Below are 19,315 nucleotides of genomic sequence, written 5' to 3'. Positions count from 1 at the left end.
ACAATCATGGCTCACTGCAGCCTCCACCTCCCCAGGCTCAGGTGAGCCTCCCTAGTAGCCAGGACTGCAGGTGTGTGCCACCACAGCCAGCTAATTTTAGTACTTTTTGTAGGGATGGGATTTCATCATGTTGCCCTTTTGTTTTTTTTTTTTTGAATCCCAAGCTCAAGCGATCTGCCTGTCTCAACCTTCTAAAGTGCTGGGCACAGTAGGCATGAACCACTGTGCCCAACCTTCAATTAATCTTTTAAATACACACTTGTATATAGCTGATCCTTTCACTGTCCTCTGTAATCCTTGAAAGCTTCTTTCTTTTAAACTCCCTAGCCATAATGATCTGGTCTTCATACATCCTCAGTCTCATCTCTCACTAACAAGGTAATCCGTTGTCACTCTGAATTGCTGCACAGCTGCAAGCATTCACCTGGCTCTCCGATGTCACCTTTCCACCTGCTAGGCCCACTTCCTCCTTTCCTTACTTTTCACTGAACTTCCACTCATCCTTTAAAGCTTCCTCCTCTGGGAGGCTTTGACTATTCCACAAGTGGCTTCCTTGACAACCTTTGTTTAATTTTATGGTAACCCTTATCAGATTGTTGGCTCACCCACTTCCTGTCCCTCCCACTAGACTCTATATTCCTTAAGGGCAGGGTTCCTATCCCTATCTTGTCTGCTGCTCCAACCATGGTTGAACAGCTGAACTGGATCTCTGCCACTATTTAGTTGCTTTGACCTTCAGCAAACTAGTCAAACTCTCTGGGCCTCAGTTTTCTCATATGATCATTGTGAAGATTAATTAAGATTGTGTCTGTAAAGTGCTTAGTGCTTGTTCTGCGTCAGAGTAAAATGCTCAATGAAAATTAACCATTGTTGGGCCGGGCGCGGTGGCTCACGCCTGTAATCCCAACACTTTGGGAGGCCGAGGCGGGTGGATCACAAGGTCAAGAGATCGAGACCATCCTGGTCAACATGGTGAAACCCCGTCTCTACTAAAACTACAAAAAATTAGCTGGGCATGGTGGCGCGTGTCTGTAGTCCCAGCTACTCAGGAGGCTGAGGCAGGAGAATTGCCTGAACCGAGGAGGCGGAGGTTGCAGTGAGCCGAGATCGCGCCATTGCGCTCCAGCCTGGGTAACAAGAGCGAAACTCCGTCTAAAAAAAAAAAGAAAAAAAAAAGAAAATTAACCATTGTTCCCATCAGCTTGTTGAACTGAGATCTCAAACTCTAAGCAGCTGTATGACTTTAGACAAAAATCTTAGGTTCCTGAGGCCTGTTTTTCCTTCTGCCTGGATCACCTAGAGTCGTGGTTCCTAAAGTAGGCTACACCTTGTAATCATCTGGGGAGCTTTAAAAATGCTAATATCAGCAGGGCATGGTGGCTCACACCTGTAATCCCAGCACTTTGGGAGGCCAAGGCAGGTCGATCGTGAGGTCAGGAGTTCGAGACCATCTTGGCCAACATGGTGAAACCCCATCTCTACTAAAACAAAAATTAGTTGGATGTGGTGGTATGTGCCTGTAATCCCAGCTACTCAAAAGGCTAAGGCAGGCAAATTGCTTGAATTCTGGATGTGGAGGTTGCAGTGAGACCAATGCCACTGCTTTCCAGCCTGGTAACAAAGCAAGACTCCATCTCAAAAAAAAAAAAAAAAAATCTGGGTCCCTCACCTAAAAATTCTGACTTAATTGGTGTGAGGTACAAGTTGGGCATGGGCATTTTGCACAGGATCTCCTGGTGATTCTAATGTTCAGCCAGAATTGAGAAACACCAATCTAAAGTTACTTTCTAACCTAACACACTGGAAAGTTGAGCTGCAGAATTCCATGGACCCAGGTCAATGGAATGTCTCCAGGCATTCTCTGCTATCACTCTTTGTTAGTTTAACAGGAAGCAGTATTGAACAAGCTCACCAAGCTGGAATTCCAAGAGTATTTCTGGATTCCTGAATGTTTAAATTTAGCAGCTCACTTTATCCAGGAGAAACCTGGGGACCATGTGCTCTGAGAAAGAGAAAACAGTGGTTCTTCCCTACTCTACAGCCCTCACCCAAGGCCTGGGAGTCTAGATACCCTGGAGTGCTGTACTATGGATAAAGGAAAGGGAGGAGGAAAGAGTCCTTGGTACTTGGTATGATCCTTTTTATTTTTATTTATTTATTTTTTCCAGGCTTGACCAGCATGATTTTTTTTTTTTTAAGAGACAGAGGCCTGCTCTGTGACCCAGGCTGGAATACAGTGATACAATCATAGCTCGTTGAAACCTTGAATTCCTACTTCAGCTAGACCTACATGTGTGTTCTACTGTGCCTGACTAATCCTCTTTCTTTCTTTTTTTTTTTTTTTCTTTTTAATGTTTGTAGCAATGGGGGGTCTCATTGCCCAGACAGTTTGGAAATCCTGGCCTCAAGTGGTCCTCCTACATTGGCCTCCCAAAGTGCTGGGTTTACAGGCGTAAGCCAGTGTGGCTGGCCCTTTGGTATATTTGTGGTGGGGGCACCTGGGGCCCTGACTAGAAAGGAGTAGGGCTGAGAGTTACAAATACTCATTCCCCGGCCGGGCACGGTGGCTCAAGCCTGTAATCCCAGCACTTTGGGAGGCCGAGGCGGGTGGATCACGAGGTCAAGAGATCGAGACCATCCTGGTCAACATGGTGAAACCCCGTCTCTACTAAAACTACAAAAAATTAGCTGGGCATGGTGGCATGTGCCTGTAATCCCGGCTACTCAGGAGGCTGAGGCAGGAGAATTACCTGAACCCAGGAGGCGGAGGTTGCGGTGAGCTGAGATCGCGCCATTGCACTCCAGCCTGGGTAACAAGAGAGAAACTCCGTCTCAAAAAAAAAAAAACAAAAAACAAAAAACAAAAAAAAACAAATACTCATTCCCTTATCATTGTACTGTTCTTTAAAACCACATTCACAGCCATTACTTGAGTCTCTGCATAATCTTGAGAAATGCAGAGTAGGTATTACCTACACCTCTACTTTACAGATAAGCAAACCTAGTCTGAATGGTTGAGGTCCTTACCAAAAGTCACTCTGTGTTAACAGAAGGGTCAGCATAGAGTCCCTATGTCCTGACTGTCTGTCCAGGGCAGAAAAACTCTTCACACCCAGGTAGCTCAGAGCCTTTCTTGGCTTCTTGGACTTGGAGTCAAGGTTCTAAGTGGCCCCATTAAGTGCTACAGGGAACAACTAAAATACCTCTTCCTGACCAGGCACAGTGGCTCATGCCTGTAATCCCAGCACTTTGGGAGGCTGAGGGGGCGGATTACCTTAGGTTGGGAGTTCGAGACCAGCCTGACCAACATAGAGAAACCCCCATCTCTACTAAAAATACAAAATTAGCTGGGCATGGTGGCGCATGCCTATAATCCTACCTACTCTGAGGCAGGAGAATCACTTGAACCCAGGAGGTGGAGGTTGCTGTGAGCCGAGATCGTGCCATTGCACTCCAGCCTGGGCAACAAGAGCAAAACTCTGTCTCAAAAACAAACAAACCAAAAAAACCTCTTCCTGATTCCCTATGGTCAGCCACCTCTGAGCACAGTGGCACTCTCTGGGATGATTAGCAAAACCTTTCCTTTTGCAAAGTGTTGTGCTCAGACCAGCTTTGAGGCTTCAAGCTGGTCCTTCAGGGAGGCATTTAGTTATAATGCCCAGTGTGTATAGTAATTCTCAGAAGGGCCCAGTAGTGTTGGCCAAATACTAGGTCATAGATAGGAGTTGGCCCTTGGCCACTGGCTCAAGATGAAATAGAAACAAACAAACAAACAAACTCGGAAATGATTTTTTAACTAAGCTAAATGTGATTAAAGTCCTGTGCGCGCGTCGGCAGCACATGTACTAAAATTGGAACGATACAGAGGAGATTAGCTTGGCCCCTGAGCAAGGATGACACGCAAATTCATGAAGCGTTCCATGTTTTTGCTGCAGTCTGCTGCCCATCACCTTGCTTTGCTTCCCTTCCCCAATCCCGCCATGACATCACAGGGCACGTGACATCATAGTCTTCCCATATCCGTCTCCTGTTGCACCACTGAGGTTGGCAATTGGAGAACAAGAACAATCTGGTCGTCCCCACTCACGCAGGGCACCCTGCCATCTGCTGCTGTGGCCCTCATGCAAGAGTAAATAAAAAATAAAAAAATAAAGTCCTATCTTATTCTGAGATTATGTTCTTCCTACTTTTTTGGTGTTAAATTACCTTTCAGCTGGGTGTGGTGGCTCGTGCCTGTAATCCCAGCACTTTGGGAGGCCGAGGCGGATGGATCACGAGGTCAGCAGTTCAAGACCAGCCTGACCAACATGATGAAACCCTGTCTCTACTAAAAATACAAAAATTAGCTGGGCATGGTGGCACGTGCCTGTAATCCCAGCTACTTAGGAGGCTTAGGCAGGAGAATCACTTGAACCCAGGAGGCGGAGGTTGCAGTGAGCCAAGATTGCTCAACTACACTCCAGCCTGGGCAACAGAGTAAGACTCTGTCTCAAATAAACAAACTGAAAATTAGCTGGGCGTGGTGGCAGGCACCTATAATCCCAGCTACTTGGGAGGCTGAGGCAGGAGAATCGCTTGAACCCAGGAGGTGGAGGTTGCAGTGAGCTGAGATTGTGCCACTGCACTCTGGCCCAGGCAGCAAAATGAGACTCCATCTCAAAATAATAATAATATAATTACTTTTCATGAATTAGTGCTGACAGTAGATGGCAGTTTATTTTGATGTGCTGAATGGCACAGTTAACAGATGATCATCCTATGTAAATTTAAAAATTGCTTTTGAAATGTTACTGATTCAAGGAATCCCAGTTCTGCTAATCAGTTCCCCATTTTGGAGGACCAGGAGTAAGGCCCTATGACTCCAGGATCTTCAGGGTGGTGGGAGGCTCGCCTTGTTAGCAGTGATAGAATATTCAACACTAAAAAAATCAAAATGCCCAGAGCTGGGCCTTGCCACTTATAAGTTCACATAGAAAGTAAGTCATTGTCGGCCGGGCGCGGTGGCTCAAGCCTGTAATCCCAGCACTTTGGGAGGCCGAGGCGGGTGGATCACGAGGTCAAGAGGTCGAGACCTTCCTGGTCAACATGGTGAAACCCCGTCTCTACTAAAAATACAAAAAATTAGCTGGGTATGGTGGTGCGTGCCTGTAATCCCAGCTACTCAGGAGGCTGAGGCAGGAGAATTGCCTGAACCCGGGAGGCGGAGGTTGCGGTGAGCCGATATCGCGCCATTGCACTCCAGCCTGGGTAACATGAGTGAAACTCCGTCTCAATTAAAAAAAAAAAAAAAAAAAGAAAGTAAGTCATTGTCATATTGGTTTTTGTTTGTTTTTGAGACGGAATCCCACTCTGTTGCCCTGGCTGGAGTACAGTGGCCCGATCTCAACTCACTGTAGCCTCTTGCTTTTCAGGTTTGATTATCCTGCCTCAGCCTCCCAAACAGCTGGGATTACAGGTGACTGCAACCACTCCTGGCTAACTATTATATTTTTAGTAGATACGAGTTTTCATCATGTTGGCGAGGCTAGTCTGGAACCTCTGACCTCAAGTGATCTGCCTGCCTCAGCCTCCCAAAGTGCTGGGATTACATGTGTGACCCATCGCACCCAGATACATTGGTTTTATTTAGCAAACATTATTATCTTCACTTCCATTTTAAAGATGAGGAAACTAAGAAACTTGCCCAAGGTCACAGCTAGTTAGCAGCAAAACCAAGAATTGAAGCCAGGGAGTTTGGCTGTGGAATCCATGCTCTTAATCCCTTCACTACACTGCCTGGTTAGAAGCAATTTAAGACTTTTGTAGCATGTAATAGTCTATTTTCAGCCTGTGATTCCGTAGACGGAAAGTGCTTGGGGACTAAGCTGCCTGATCTGTGTTGAGATACTGTCAGTGATCCCTTTCTGAGCCCCTTCCACACCACCACTTGGAAAATCAGAACAGGTGGACAGCGCTTTGATGGTCTGGAAAGACATCAGCAGCAAAAGCAATGAACTTTGGGTAAGGTTAGCAAGCCCTTGTAGTTTGGAACCTGAGAGGTCCTCTAGAGCCTAGGCTGGTAGTTTCCAAAAACAGTTCTAAAAGCAACCAAACCCTTTTTTCCAATACAGACCTATTTTCAGCTAATAGTATATATAGAAAATAAGTAACATATGTAATACATATATGTCCATATATACACACACATACATCCTTAGGGGGAACGCCTTCATAAAACAGATTAAAGTGGAGGTGTATGGAAGGAGAACTAGGAATCCAGTTGGCCTTATTCTCATCCTTCATGTAACATTGAGCCACTATCTGGGAGCCTAGAGCCTTCAGGAACAGTTTGAAGACCATTGCTCCAGGCCAGCTTTTCTTTTTTTTTTTTTTTGAGACGGAGTTTCACTCATGTTACCCAGGCTGGAGTGCAATGGCACGATCTCGGCTCACCGCAACCTCCGCCTCCTGGGTTCAGGCAATTCTCCTGCCTCAGCCTCCTGAGTAGCTGGGATTACAGGCACAAACCACCATGCCCAGCTAATTTTTTGTATTTTTAGTAGAGACGGGGTTTCACCATGTTGACCAGGATGGTCTCGATCTCCTGACCTTGTGATCCACCCGCCTCGGCCTCCCAAAGTGCTGGGATTACAGGCTTGAGCCACCGCGTCCGGCCCAGGCCAGCTTTTCTTAGGGAAAATATTAGTCTCATAGGATGTGTAATAGAAAAAACAAATTTATGTTCAAACATATCTGGGAAACCCTGGATGTGCTAACTTTGTTTTGAGGTTTGCAATTACAGGTATACCTCAGAGATATCACGGATTCTATTCCAGACAATCATAATAAAGCAATAAAATGAGTCATATTTTTTCTCAGTCCATATTAAAGCTGTGTTGTACTGTAGTCTATTAAGTGTGCAATAGCTTAAGTGTGCAATAGCATCATGTCTTTTAAAAGTCTACCTTTATTTAAAAATCCTTTGTTGCGGCTGGGCATGGTGGCTCACGCCTATAATCCTGGCACTTTGAGAGGCCGAGGCTGGTGGATCACCAGGTCAAGATCAAGACCATCCTGGCCAACATGGCCAAACCCTGTCTCTACTAAAAGTACAAAAATTAGCCGGGCGTGGTGGCATGTGCCAGTAGTCCCAGCTACTCAGGAGGCTGAATCAGGAGACTCACTTGAACCCAGAGGCGGAGGTTGCAGTGAGCTGAGGCTGTGCCACTGCACTCTAGCCTGGTGAGACTCTAAAAACAAGACAAACTTTGTTGTGAAATAGTGCTAATGATCATCTGAACCTTTAATCTTTTTGCTGGTGGAGGGTCTTGCTCCGTGTTGATGGCCGCTGACTTATCAGACTGGTGGTTGGTGAAGGTTGGGGTGGCTGGGCCAGTTTCTCAAAGTAAGACAACAATGAAGTTTGACACATTGACCGACTCTTCCTTGAGTCTCACTCTGTCATCCAGGCTGGAATGCTATGGCATGATCTTGGCTCACTGTAACCTCTGCATCCCAGGTTCAAGCAATTTTCCTGCCTCAGCCGCCTCAGTAGCTGGGATTATAGGTGTGTGCCACCAGGCTTGGCTAAATTTTATATTTTTAGTAGAGACAGGGTTTCACCATGTTGGCCAGGCTGGTCTCGAACTCCTGACCTCAAGTGATCTGCCTGCTTTAGCCTCTCAGAGTGCTGGGTTTACAGGCATGAGCCAAAGCCATCGCACCCAGCGTAATAAGCTTTTTTTTTGAGATGGAGTCTTGCTCTGTCACCAGGCTGGAGTACAGTGGTGCAATCTCCGCTCACTGCATCCTCTGCCTCCTGGGTGCAAGCGATTCTTCCGCCTCAGTAGCTGGGACCACAGGCTCGTGCCACCACGCCCCGCTAATTTTTTTGTATTTTTAGTAGAGACGGGGTTTCACCATGTTGGCCAGGATGGTCTGGATCTCTTGACCTTGTGATCCGCCCACCTCAGCCTCCCAAAGTGCTGGGATTACAGGCATGAGCCACTGCGCCTGGCCACATAATCAACTTTTTTTTTTTTTTTTTTTCTTGAGACGGAGTTTCGCTCTTGTTACCCAGGCTGGAGTGCAATGGCGCGATCTCGGCTCACCGCAACCTCCGCCTCCTGGGTTCAGGCAATTCTCCTGCCTCAGCCTCCTGAGTAGCTGGGATTACAGGCATGCGCCACCATGCCCAGCTAATTTTTTGTATTTTTAGTAGAGACGGGGTTTCACCATGTTGACCAGGATGGTCTCGATCTCTTGACCTCGTGATCCACCCGCCTCGGCCTCCCAAAGTGCTGGGATTACAGGCTTGAGCCACCGCGCCCGGCATAATCAACTTTTTAATGCAATATTCCTCTTTTTGTTTGAGACAAAGTCCCATTCTGTCACCTAGGTTGGAGTGGTGCCATCTTGGCTCACTGCAACTTCCACCCTCTGGGCTCAAATGATCCTCCCACTTCAGCCTTCTGAGTAACTTGGACTACAGGCTTGTGCCACCACACCTGGCTAATTTTGATGTATTTTGTAGAGCTGAGGTTTTGCCATGTTGCCTAGGCTGGTCTTGAACTCCTGGGCTGAAGCAATCTGCCTGCCTCAGCCTCCCAAAGTGCAGGGAGGATAGGTGTAAGCCACTGTTCCCTGGCTAGTTTATGTAATATTCTAAATGCTTTGTTATCATTTTCCACAGTGTTCACAGTGTCTTCACCAGGAGTAGATTCTATCTCAAGAAATCACTTTCTTTGCTTGTCCATAGGAAGCAACTCCTCATCTATTCAAGTTTTTTTTTTTTTGAGATGGAGTCTTGCTCTGTCACCCAGGCTGGAGTGCAGTGCCGCCATCTTTGCTCACTTCAATCTCTGCCTCCCAGGTTCAAGCGATTCTCCTGCCTCAGCTTCCTGAGTAGCTGGGGTTACAGGCGTGTGCCACCATGTCCGGCTATTTTTTGTATTTTTAGTAGAGTCAGGGTTTCACCATGCCTGGCTACTTTTTTTTTTTTTTTTTTTTTTTTTTTTTAAGTAGAGACAGGGTTTCGCCATGTTGTTCAGGCTGGTCATGAACTCCTGACCTCATGATCCACCCTCCTTGGCCTCCCAAAGTGCTGGGATTACAGGCGCCTGCCACCATACCCAGCTAATTTTTGTATTTTTAGTAGAGACGGAGTTTCACCATGTTGGTCAGGCTTGTCTTGAACTCCTAACCTTGTGATCTGCCCATCTCAGTCTCCCAAAGTGTTTTGTTTGTTTGTTTTTTGAGACAGAGTTTCACTCTTGTTGCTCATGCTGGAGTATAATGGAGTGATCTCAGCTTACAGCAGCCTCCGCCTCCCGGGTTCAAGTGATTCTCCTGCCTCAGCCTCCTGAGTAGCTGGGATTACAGGCATGCGCTACCATGGCCAGCTAATTTTATATTTTTGGTAGAGATGGAGTTTCTCCGTGTTGATCTGGCTGGTCTTGAACTCCTGACCTCAGGTGATCCACCTGCCTAGGTCTCTCAAAGTGCTGGGATTACAGGTGTGAGCCACCACACCCGGTCCAAGATCTGGTTTTTTAAAAGTGTATACCACCTCTCCCAATCTCTTCCTCTTGCTCCAGCCGTGTAAGACATGCCCACATCCCCTTTGCCTTCCATCAAGATTTAAAGTTTCCCAAGGTCTCCCAGAAAGCTTCACTCTTCCTGTACAGCCTGTAGAATAGTGAGCCAATTAAACCTCTATTCTTTATAAATTACTCAGTCTCATGGATTGTCCGAGCTCAGGAGTTCGAGACCAGCCAGGGGAACACAGTGAAATCCCGTCTCTACTAAAATACAAAAAATTAGCTGGGCACGGTGGTGTACACCTGTAATCCTAGCTACTCGGGAAGCTGAGATGGGAGAATCGCTTGAGCCCAGAAGATGGAGGTTGCAGTGAGCCGAGACTGTGCTATTGCACTCCAGCCTGGGTGACAGAGTAAGACTCTGTCTCAAAAAAAAAAAAAAAAAATTACCCAGTCTCTTGTATTTCTTTATAGCAGGATAAGAACAGACTAATACAGAAAATTGGTACTGGGAGTGTGGCATTGCTATAAAAATACCTGAAAATGTGGGAGCAGCTTTAGAACTGGATAGAGGGGAAGAAGTTGGAACAGCTTCAAGGGCTCAAAAGAAGACAGGAAGATGAGAAAAAAGGTTGGAACTTCCTAGAAACTGGTTAAATGGCTGTGACCAAAATGCTGATAGTGATATGGACAAGGAAGTCTAGGCTGAGGAGGTCTCAGATGGAGATGAGAAACCTATTGGGAACTGGAACAAAGGTCACTTTTATTATTTGTTAGCAAAGAAGCTGCAGGCATTGTGCCCCTGTCCTAGGGGATCTGTGGAACTTTGAACTTGAGAGTGATGATTTAGGATATCTGATGGAAGAAATGTCTCAGCAGCAAAGCATTCAAGAGGTGGCCTAGCTGCTTCTAACAGTCTATGTCCATATGTGTGAGCAAAGAAATGACATAAAACTGGAACTTGTATTTAAAAGGGAAGCATAATGTAAAAGTGAAAAATTTGCAGCCTGGCCCATATGGTAGAACAGAAAAACCCATTTTCAGGGGAGGAATTCAAGCCTGCTACACAAATTTGCATGAGTAAAGTGGAGCCAAATACTGATAGCCAAGACAATGGGAAAAAGCCTCTAAGGCATTTCAGAAAACTTTGTGGTAGCCCCTCTTATAACAGGTCGTGGGGCTTAAGAGGGAAGAATGGTTTTGCGGACCAGGCCCAGGGCCCTGTCACCCTGTACAGCCTCAGGACACTGCTCCCTGCATCCCAGCCACTCCAGCTCTAGCTGTGACTAAAAGGACACAAGATACAACTCCAGCCACTGCTCCAGAGGGTGAAAGCCATGAGCTTTGGCAGCTTCCATGTGGTGCTAAGCCTGCCAGTGCACAGAGTACAAGAGTTGAGGTTTGGGAGCTTCCACCTAGATTTCAGAGGATTCATGGAAAAGTCTCAACGTCCAGGCAGAAGACTGCTGTAGAGGCCGAGCCCTCATGGAGAACCTCTACTAGGGCAGCAGAGTCCCTATACAGAGTCCCCACTGGGGCACTCCCTAATGGAGCTGTGAGAAGAGGGCCACCATCCTTCAGAACCCAGAATGGCAAATCCTTTGGCAGCTTGCACCCTGCACCTAGAAAACCATAGGCACTCAATTCCAGACTGTGAAATCTGCCATGGGGCTGTACCCTGGAAAGCCTCAAGGATAGAGTTGCCGAAGGCCTTGGGAGCTCACCCATTGCACCAGTGTGCACTGGTTATGAGACATGGAGTCAAAGGAGATTATTTTGGAGCTTTAAGATTCAATGACTGCCCTGCTGCGTTTCAAACTTGCATGAGGCCTGCAGCCTCTTTCTTTTGGCCAATTTCTCCCTTTTGGAATGGTAATATTTACCCAATGCCTGTAACCTCATTGTATCTTAAGAGTAACTAACTTGTTTTTTTATCTTATAGGTTCACAGGCAAAAGGGATTGCCTTGTCTCAGATGAGATTTGGGACTGTGGACTTTTGAGTTAATGCTGGAATGACTTAGACTTTGGGAGCCTGTTGGAAATGCATGATTGTATTTTGAAATGTGAGAACATGAGATTTGAGTGGGGCTGGGGCAGAATGATATGGTTTGGATCTGTGTCTTTGCCCAAATCTCACATCAAATTGTAATCCCCAGTGTTGGAGGTAGGGCTTGGTAGGAGGCGATTGGAGTAGGGGAGTGGATTTCCACCTTTAGTGCTGTTCTCGTGAGAGCTGGTTGTTTAAAAGTGTGTAGCTGTATTAGTCCTCTCTCACAATGCTATTAAGAACTATCTGAGACTGGGTAATTTCTGAAGAAAAGAGGTTTAATTAACTCACAGTTCTGCAGGCTGTACAGGAAGCATGGCTAAAGAGGCCTCAGGAAACTTATAATCAAGGAAGAAGGTGAAGGGGAAACAGGCACATCTTCACATGGTAGAGCAGGAGAGAGAAAGTGAAGGGGAAAGTGCTACACACTTTTTTTTTTTTGAGATGGAGTCTCACTCTTGTCGCCCAGGCTGGAGTGCAATGGCATGATCTTGGCTCACCACAACCTCCGTCTCCCTGATTCAAATGAATCTCCTGCCTCAGCCTCCCAAGTAGCTGGGATTACAGGCATGCACCACCATGCCCAGCTAATTTTGTATTTTTAGTAGAGATGGCATTTCTCCATGTTGGTCAGGTTGATCTCAAACTCCCAACCTCAGGTGATCCGCCAGCCTCCACCTCCCAAAGTGCTGGGATTATAGGCATGAGCCACTGCACCTGGTCCTAGTGCTACACACTTTTTTTTTTTTTTTTTTTTTTGGGATGGAGTCTTTCTCTGTAGCCCAAGCTGGAGTGCCGTGGCATGATCTTGGCTCACTGCAACCTCCGCCTCCCTGATCCTGGTTCAAACAATTTTCCTACCTCAGCCTCCCAAGTAGTTGGAATTACAGGCATGAGCCATCATATCCAGCTAATTTTTGTATTTTTTTTAGTAGAGACAGGGTTTCACCATGTTGGCCAGTCTGGTCTTGAACTCCTGACCTCGACTACACACTTTTAAATAATCAGATCTCATGAGAACAGCAAGGGGGATGTCTGTCCCCATCCAAATAGCTGGGATTACAGGCACATGCCACCATGCCCACCTAATTTTTTTTTTTTTTTTTTTGTGGTGGAGTTTTGCTCTTGTTGCCCTGGCTGGAGTGCAATGGCATGGCCTCCACTCACTGTAACCTCTGCCTCCCAGGTTAAGTAATTCTCCTGCCTCAGCCTCCTGAGTAGCTAGGATTACAGGCATCCACCACCAGGCCTGGCTAATTTTTTGAATTTTTAGTAGAGATGGGATTTCACCATGTTGGCTGGGCTGGTCTTGAATTCCTGATCTCAGGTGATTCACCTGCCTTGGCCTCCCAAAATGCTGGGATTACAGGCATGAGCCACTGTTCCCAGCCACAGGTTTGTTTTTTTTTTTAATGAATGAATTATATTGTATTCATACAATGGAATACTACAGAGAAATGAAAATATATGATTGCTACATATCTTACAAATATAATGTTAAGTGAAAGAAGCCAGACAGAACCTGGGAGGCGGAGGCTGCAGTGAGCTGAGATCCTGCTGTTGCACTCCAGCCTGGGTAACGAGAATGAAACTCCTTAAAAATAAATAAATAAATAAATAAATAAATAAATAAATAAATAAATAGAATGATGAAATAAGCCAGACAAAGGTATGCATATTGTATGAGTCTATTTATATAAAGTTCAAAAACAGACAAAAAACCCACATCTTTGGAACTGGAAATCAGACCAGTGATTATTCATTACTAGTCTGAATGATTAGTAGTAGGAGGCGAAACATTGTCTGGGAAGGGTCATGTGGTAGGTTTTGAAGCTTCTGATTGTATTTTATTTTGTTTTGTTTATTTTTTGAGACAGGGTCTTGCTCTGTAGTTCAGGCTGGAGAACAGTGGCCAAATTTTGACTCACTGCAGCCTCTACCTCCCAGACTCAAGCCATCCTCTCACTTCAGCCTCCAGAGCAGCTGGGACTACAGGCATGAGCCACCATAACCGGCTAAGTTTAAAAAAAGTTTGTTTTTTGTAGAGACAAAGTCTCACTCAGTGGCCCAGGCTGGTCGAGAACTCCTGGGCTTAAACAACCCTCTCCACTCAGCCTCCCAAAGTACTGATATTACAGGAATAAGCCATGACATCCAGCCAGGTTTTTTTTTTTATATCTTAATTTGGGTGATGGTAACATAGATGTATTTATTTGTGAAAATAATGTATGTATTTTTCTTTTTCCTTTCTTTCTCTTTCCTTCCCTTTCTTTCTCTTTCTTTCTTTGTTTCTCTTTTTCTTTCTTTCTCTCTCTCTCCTTCTCTCTTTCTTTTCTTTCTGTTTGACAGAGTCTTGCTCTGTTGCCCAGGTTGGAAATGCAGTGGTGTGATCACGGCTCACTGCAATTTTCACCTCCTGGGCCTCAAGGGATCCTCCCAGCTCAGCTTCCCAAGTAGTTGGGACTATAGGCCTGTACCACCACACCAGGCTGATGTTTTGTAACATTTTTCTGTATATATATATGTGTGTGTGTGTATGTGTGTGTGTGTATGTATACATATATATATTCTAAACCAAAAATGAAATTCTAAGCTTCTCACCTGACTGAGTGGGCCCCTCCTCTTGGCTATGGGGATTCCAAAGTAAACCTGAAAAACTAGTTCAGGCCTTGATGGGAAGGGGAGGCTCAGACATGCCTCATGATACTCTTCTTCCTCTGGAATTCAGGCACAACTAACCAGCATTAACATTAAAATAGAGACCTTAAGAGTGGGGCCGGGCGCGGTGGCTCAAGCCTGTAATCCTAGCACTTTGGGAGGCCGAGGCAGGTGGATCACGAGGTCAAGAGATCGAGACCATCCTGGTCAACACGGTGAAACCCCGTCTCTACTAAAAATACAAAAAATTAGCTGGGCATGGTGGCGCGTGCCTGTAATCCCAGCTACTCAGGAGGGTGAGGCAGGAGAATTGCCTGAACCCAGGAGGCGGAGGCTGCGGTGAGCCGAGATCGCGCCATTACACTCCAGTCTGGGTAACAAGAGCGAAACTCCGTCCCAAAAAAAAAAAAAAAGAGTGACAAAACAGACTCTTTGTAGCAATTAGATACCGTATTCTAACCAGACTCTAGTATAGCATCACATGACAGACAGCAGGCCCTGAAAGAAATTATTTTACCCCAAAATATATTTATTTGACATTTTGAAAAGGCCCTGCAGAATTGTCTCAAGTGGAGGAAATCTACATTCTGTACAGAATCTCATTTCCTTTCCAGGTTTTTTCCTGATCCAGGAGAGATTAGCTGAGAATCTAGCACCTTTTAAAAGTCTAAATAGGGAGCATTTGCCATCTACTGCCTCTAAGGCAGTCACCTAGGAGACTTCATCTACATAGTAAGAACCTTAGTCTCCTTCTATTGATTCCAGGTCTTTAGATAACATCTTTTTTTTTTTTTTTTTTTTTTTTTTTTTGAGACAGAGTCTTGCACTGTTGCCCAGGCTGGAGGTCAATGGCATAATCTTGGCTCACTGCAACCTCTGCCTCCTGGGTTCAAGCGATTCTCCTGCCTTAGCCTTCCAAGTAGCTGGGATTACAGTCCCATGCCACCATGCCCAGCTAATTTTTATATTTTTAGTAGAGATGGGATTTTACCATGTGGCCAGGCTGGTCACATGGTGAACTCCTGACCTCAAGTGATCAAACTCCTGACCTCAAGTGATCTGCCCACTTTGGCCTCCCTAAGTGTTATGATTACAGGCGTGAGCCACCATGCCTGGTCAATAACTTTTAATTCTTTCAACCAATTGCCAGTTAGGAAATCTTTGGATCTGCCCATGACCTGGGAGCCCCTGTTTCAAGTTGTCCTGCCTTTTCATACCAAACCAGTGTATACTGTACGTATATTGATTGATGTCTGGCTGTTACTTCTGTCCCTCTAAAATATGTAAACCAAAAATAAAATTCTAAGCCCCAGCCAACTGAATGGATCCCTTCTCCCAGCCAAGGGGATTCTAAAGTAGGCCTAAAAAGCTAGTTCAGGCCATGATGTGAAGTAGGGGTTTGAACATGCCTCATTATACTGTCTTCAGTTTGGAATTCAGGCACAATTGACCAGCATTACCATTAAAACAGCCAGGCACATGGTGGCTCTCGCCTGTAATCCTAGCACTCTGGGAGGCTGAGGTGGGTGAATCACCTGAGGTCAGGAGTTCAAGCCCAGCTTGGCCATCATGGTGAAACCCCATCTTTAAAAAATATATATAAACAAAACAAAACAAAAACATTAAAACAGAGCTCGTTAGTGACAAAACAGACTCTGTAGCATTAAGATACCAAATTCCAACCTGGCTCTAGTATAGCATTGCATAACAGATAGCAAGCCCTAAAAGAAATTATTTTATCCTAAAACATATTTCTTTGACATATTTTGAAATGGCCCTGCAAAATTGTCTCTTTTGGGGGAAAATATATACATTCTATAGAGAATCCCTTTCCCTTTCCAAATCTTTTCCTGATCCAGGAGAATTTAAGAGTCTGGTACCTTTTTAGGTCAGATAAGTGACATTTACCTTCTAGTCTCTCTGAAGCCTGCTACCTAGAGGCTTCTACATAATAAGAACCTTGGTTTCCACAACCCCTTATTTTAACCCAGACACTTCTTTCTATTGATTCTGGGCTTTTAAATAATAACTTAACTCTTTCAACCAATTACCAGTTGGAAAAATCTTTGAATCCACCTATGACCTGGAACCCCCAACCCTGCCTCACTTTGAATTTTCCTGCCTTTTTGGACCAATGTATATCTAAATGTATTGACTGATGTCTACCTGTAACTTCTGATCCCCTAAAATACATAAAATCAAGCTGTAACCCAACCACCTGGGACACATGTTCTCAGGACCTCCTGATGAGCAAAGACCCAAGCATCTAGGATCACCTCCCCCTTGACTTCCACACTGCGTTTCAATAGAAGAAAAGACTGGACGACTGGTACCTCCTTAATTGCCTTCCTATAGATAGCAGGCATAGTATGGGGGAATCTTTCCGGAAGGCATTGTTTTTACTTAAACAAGATCAAAACCCTACCCCACTCCTGCTCCTGCTCAAATTACATGTGACCAAGACCCTTTCACATGTAATTTCTAAAACTATAAACCCAAGTCCCTTTCATGTGTAATATCTAGAGTCGTAAGTCTACATAAAGGCAGAGCTTCTCTGTTAGGGAAGCTTGGCTGTTAGACAACTATGTCATCTTGCTCCCGACTGAAATAAATCACTCCTTCCTTCTTAGTTCAGTGTCTGAGAGGTCTGTTTCTTGTGGCTGCTCCTGCTTCACTGAGGCTGTGTGTCATGGTCCTCACATTTGACTCATAGGTCATGGTCCTCACATTTGTCTCAGAATAAATCTCATCAAAAATTTTACAGAGTTTATTTATTTATTTTTTCTTTGAAACAGAGTCTCTGTTGCCCAGGCTGGAGTCCAATGGCACTCCCACGTAGCTGGGATGTGCACCGCCATGCCCAGCTAATTTTTGTATTTTTGTAGAAACGGGTTTTACCATATTGGTCAGGATGATATTGAACTCCTGACCTCTAGTGAGCCACCTGCCTCAGCCACCCAAAGTACTGGGATTACAGGCATGAGCTACCACCCCTGGCCTGAGTTTAGTTGCTTTCATCAACAATATTATTCTTCATTTTAAGGAAAAGAGAAAATGGCAATATCGAAGAAAAAAACAGAACATGAATTTGGCTTATCAAGATATAATCTAAGTCTTTTTTTTTTTAATCCTTCAGGTTTCCTGAACTAGTTTATACGGTTCAAAGGCAAGTCTCCTGGAAAACTAATAGAATTAAACGAAGGACTTTTTTCTGGACCACCACTACAGAAAGAGTAGTAATGCACTGAACAGGGAGGCCTACATTTGCTTGACTCTGTAGTCTGTGTCTCTTTCTAGCCTTTTGTCCTAATCCTTTGTGTATTAGTTTCCTACTGCTGCTGTAACAAATTATCATATATTTAGTGGCTTAAAATAATACAAATGTATTATCTTACAATTCTGGAAGCTAGAAGTCTGAAGTGGGCGTCAATGAGCTGAAATCAGAGTGTCAGCAGGGCTGTGTTCCTTCTGGAGACTCTGGGGAGGAATCAGTTTTCTTGTGTCTTCCAGCCTCTAGAGGCCTCCTGCATTCCTTGGCTTGCAGTCTCCTCTTGTCTTCCTAGCTTGCAATGGCAGGTCAGATCTTTCTCACGTGCATCACTTGAACCCTGATTCTCCCCTTCCCACTTCCCCGTTTAAGGATCCTTGGACCCATCTGGAAAATTCAGGCTCCTCTTTCTATTTAAGATCATCTAATTAGCATAGTTAATTCCATCTGCAAACTTAATTCTCTTTTGCTATGTAACTGTAACATAATCACAGGTTCCGGGGATTAGGCCATTATTCTGCTTACCATAACTGCTAAGGTTAGGTGTAGATCCTAGTACTTCACCTATCCTATTTATTTATTTATTTATTTATTTATTTAAGATGGGGTTTCACCATGTTGGTCAGGCTGGTCCTGAACTCCCAACCTCAGGTGATCCGCCCACCTTGGCCTCCAAAGTGCTTGGATTACAGGCGTGAGCCACCTTATAAGCATGGATGGCCAGATCTGACCAAAGAATTAATTGAAATGAACTGTTTTGGATTTGGTGAAAGTAAACTCGACCACTTGCCACTCAAATGAGAGATTTATTTACGCTGAACCTAAGATGACGCTTGCCACAACAGGAGTGCTGTAGGTGTCAGGTAAGGGAGGACCCTTAATCATGGTGGGCTTGGAAAACTGAGCTTCAGGGAGTGTACCCTATTCATGCCAGTGAAATACAGACATTGATGCCTAGCATCTGACATCTGAATTGGAGCCACAAAAGGTGATGAAGAGACTGACACTCTGAAAGTGAGGTGACAGAGGGATTTGTAATCCCTGATCCTGCAACAGTGAGTCAGTTTCTTTGGGTCAATTGTATAGTTTTTGTAGTACTCAGAAGATTATTTTTCCAAGTGGCCCTTTAGGCTAGCAAACAAGGAAGAGACCCATGAAGTCAATGTTGCCTGGGCAGCAGGCAGCAGGGGGTGGCTGGGATTGGCTGCTACCATGGCAACATTGATTGCTGTCACAAGCAGGGATGAGGGAGACAGTTAATATTTTCAGACAACACAACGACTACTTGCATCAGAATTACTTAGGAGTTTGTTTAAATTTTGAATTCCTAGGACACAGGCCAGAGATTCACAATGGGTAAGATTGAGATAGCGTATGGATCTGCCTTTTAGAAAGGCAGATTCCATAGGCAACCATTCCTGATGAAATTTGAGAACCACTGATTAAAAAAAACAGTACATCCCTATTACAAATCCCTATATAAACCCGTCTCACCAGAGCCATTTTCTTGCTTACAGAGGCCTTATAATCTTTAAAAGACACAGTGAATGTGCTGAACTAGGAATTTGTAATGACAAATGCCCAAGTTTTTTGAGCGCTAAATAGGTATTTCTTTTTTTTTTTTTTTGAGACGGAGTCTTGCTCTGTCACCTGGGCTGGAGTGCAGTGGCGCAATTTCGGCTCACTGCAACCTCCGCCTCCCAGGTTCAAGAGATTCTCCTGCCTCAGCCGCCCCAGTAGCTGGGATTACAGACATATACCACCACACCCAACTAATTTTTGTATTTTTAGTGGAGATTGGGTTTCACCATTTTAGTCAGGCT

At 44.9% G+C, this 19,315-nt stretch overlaps 1 protein-coding gene and 1 non-coding gene across 2 annotated transcripts in view; both read left to right on the top strand.

Moving 5' to 3' along the window:
• NT5C2 (5'-nucleotidase, cytosolic II) overlaps nt 1-19,315 on the top strand; it is a 178,655-nt gene that overhangs the window by 45,059 nt on the left and 114,281 nt on the right. The gene's annotated exons all lie outside the window — the stretch shown is intronic.
• On the top strand, nt 3,822-3,928 carry LOC116554231. Its single transcript, XR_004270116.1, has one exon. It is a non-coding gene; the product is annotated as a U6 spliceosomal RNA (small nuclear RNA).

This window comes from Sapajus apella, unplaced genomic scaffold, assembly GCF_009761245.1.
Source record: "Sapajus apella isolate SASKATOON/1434 unplaced genomic scaffold, GSC_monkey_1.0 scaffold13, whole genome shotgun sequence".
In the NCBI taxonomy this organism is placed as follows: Eukaryota; Metazoa; Chordata; class Mammalia; order Primates; family Cebidae; genus Sapajus; species Sapajus apella.
The sequence above is the reverse complement of the archived record's forward strand: the minus strand, read 5'-3'. Positions and strand labels throughout refer to the sequence as shown.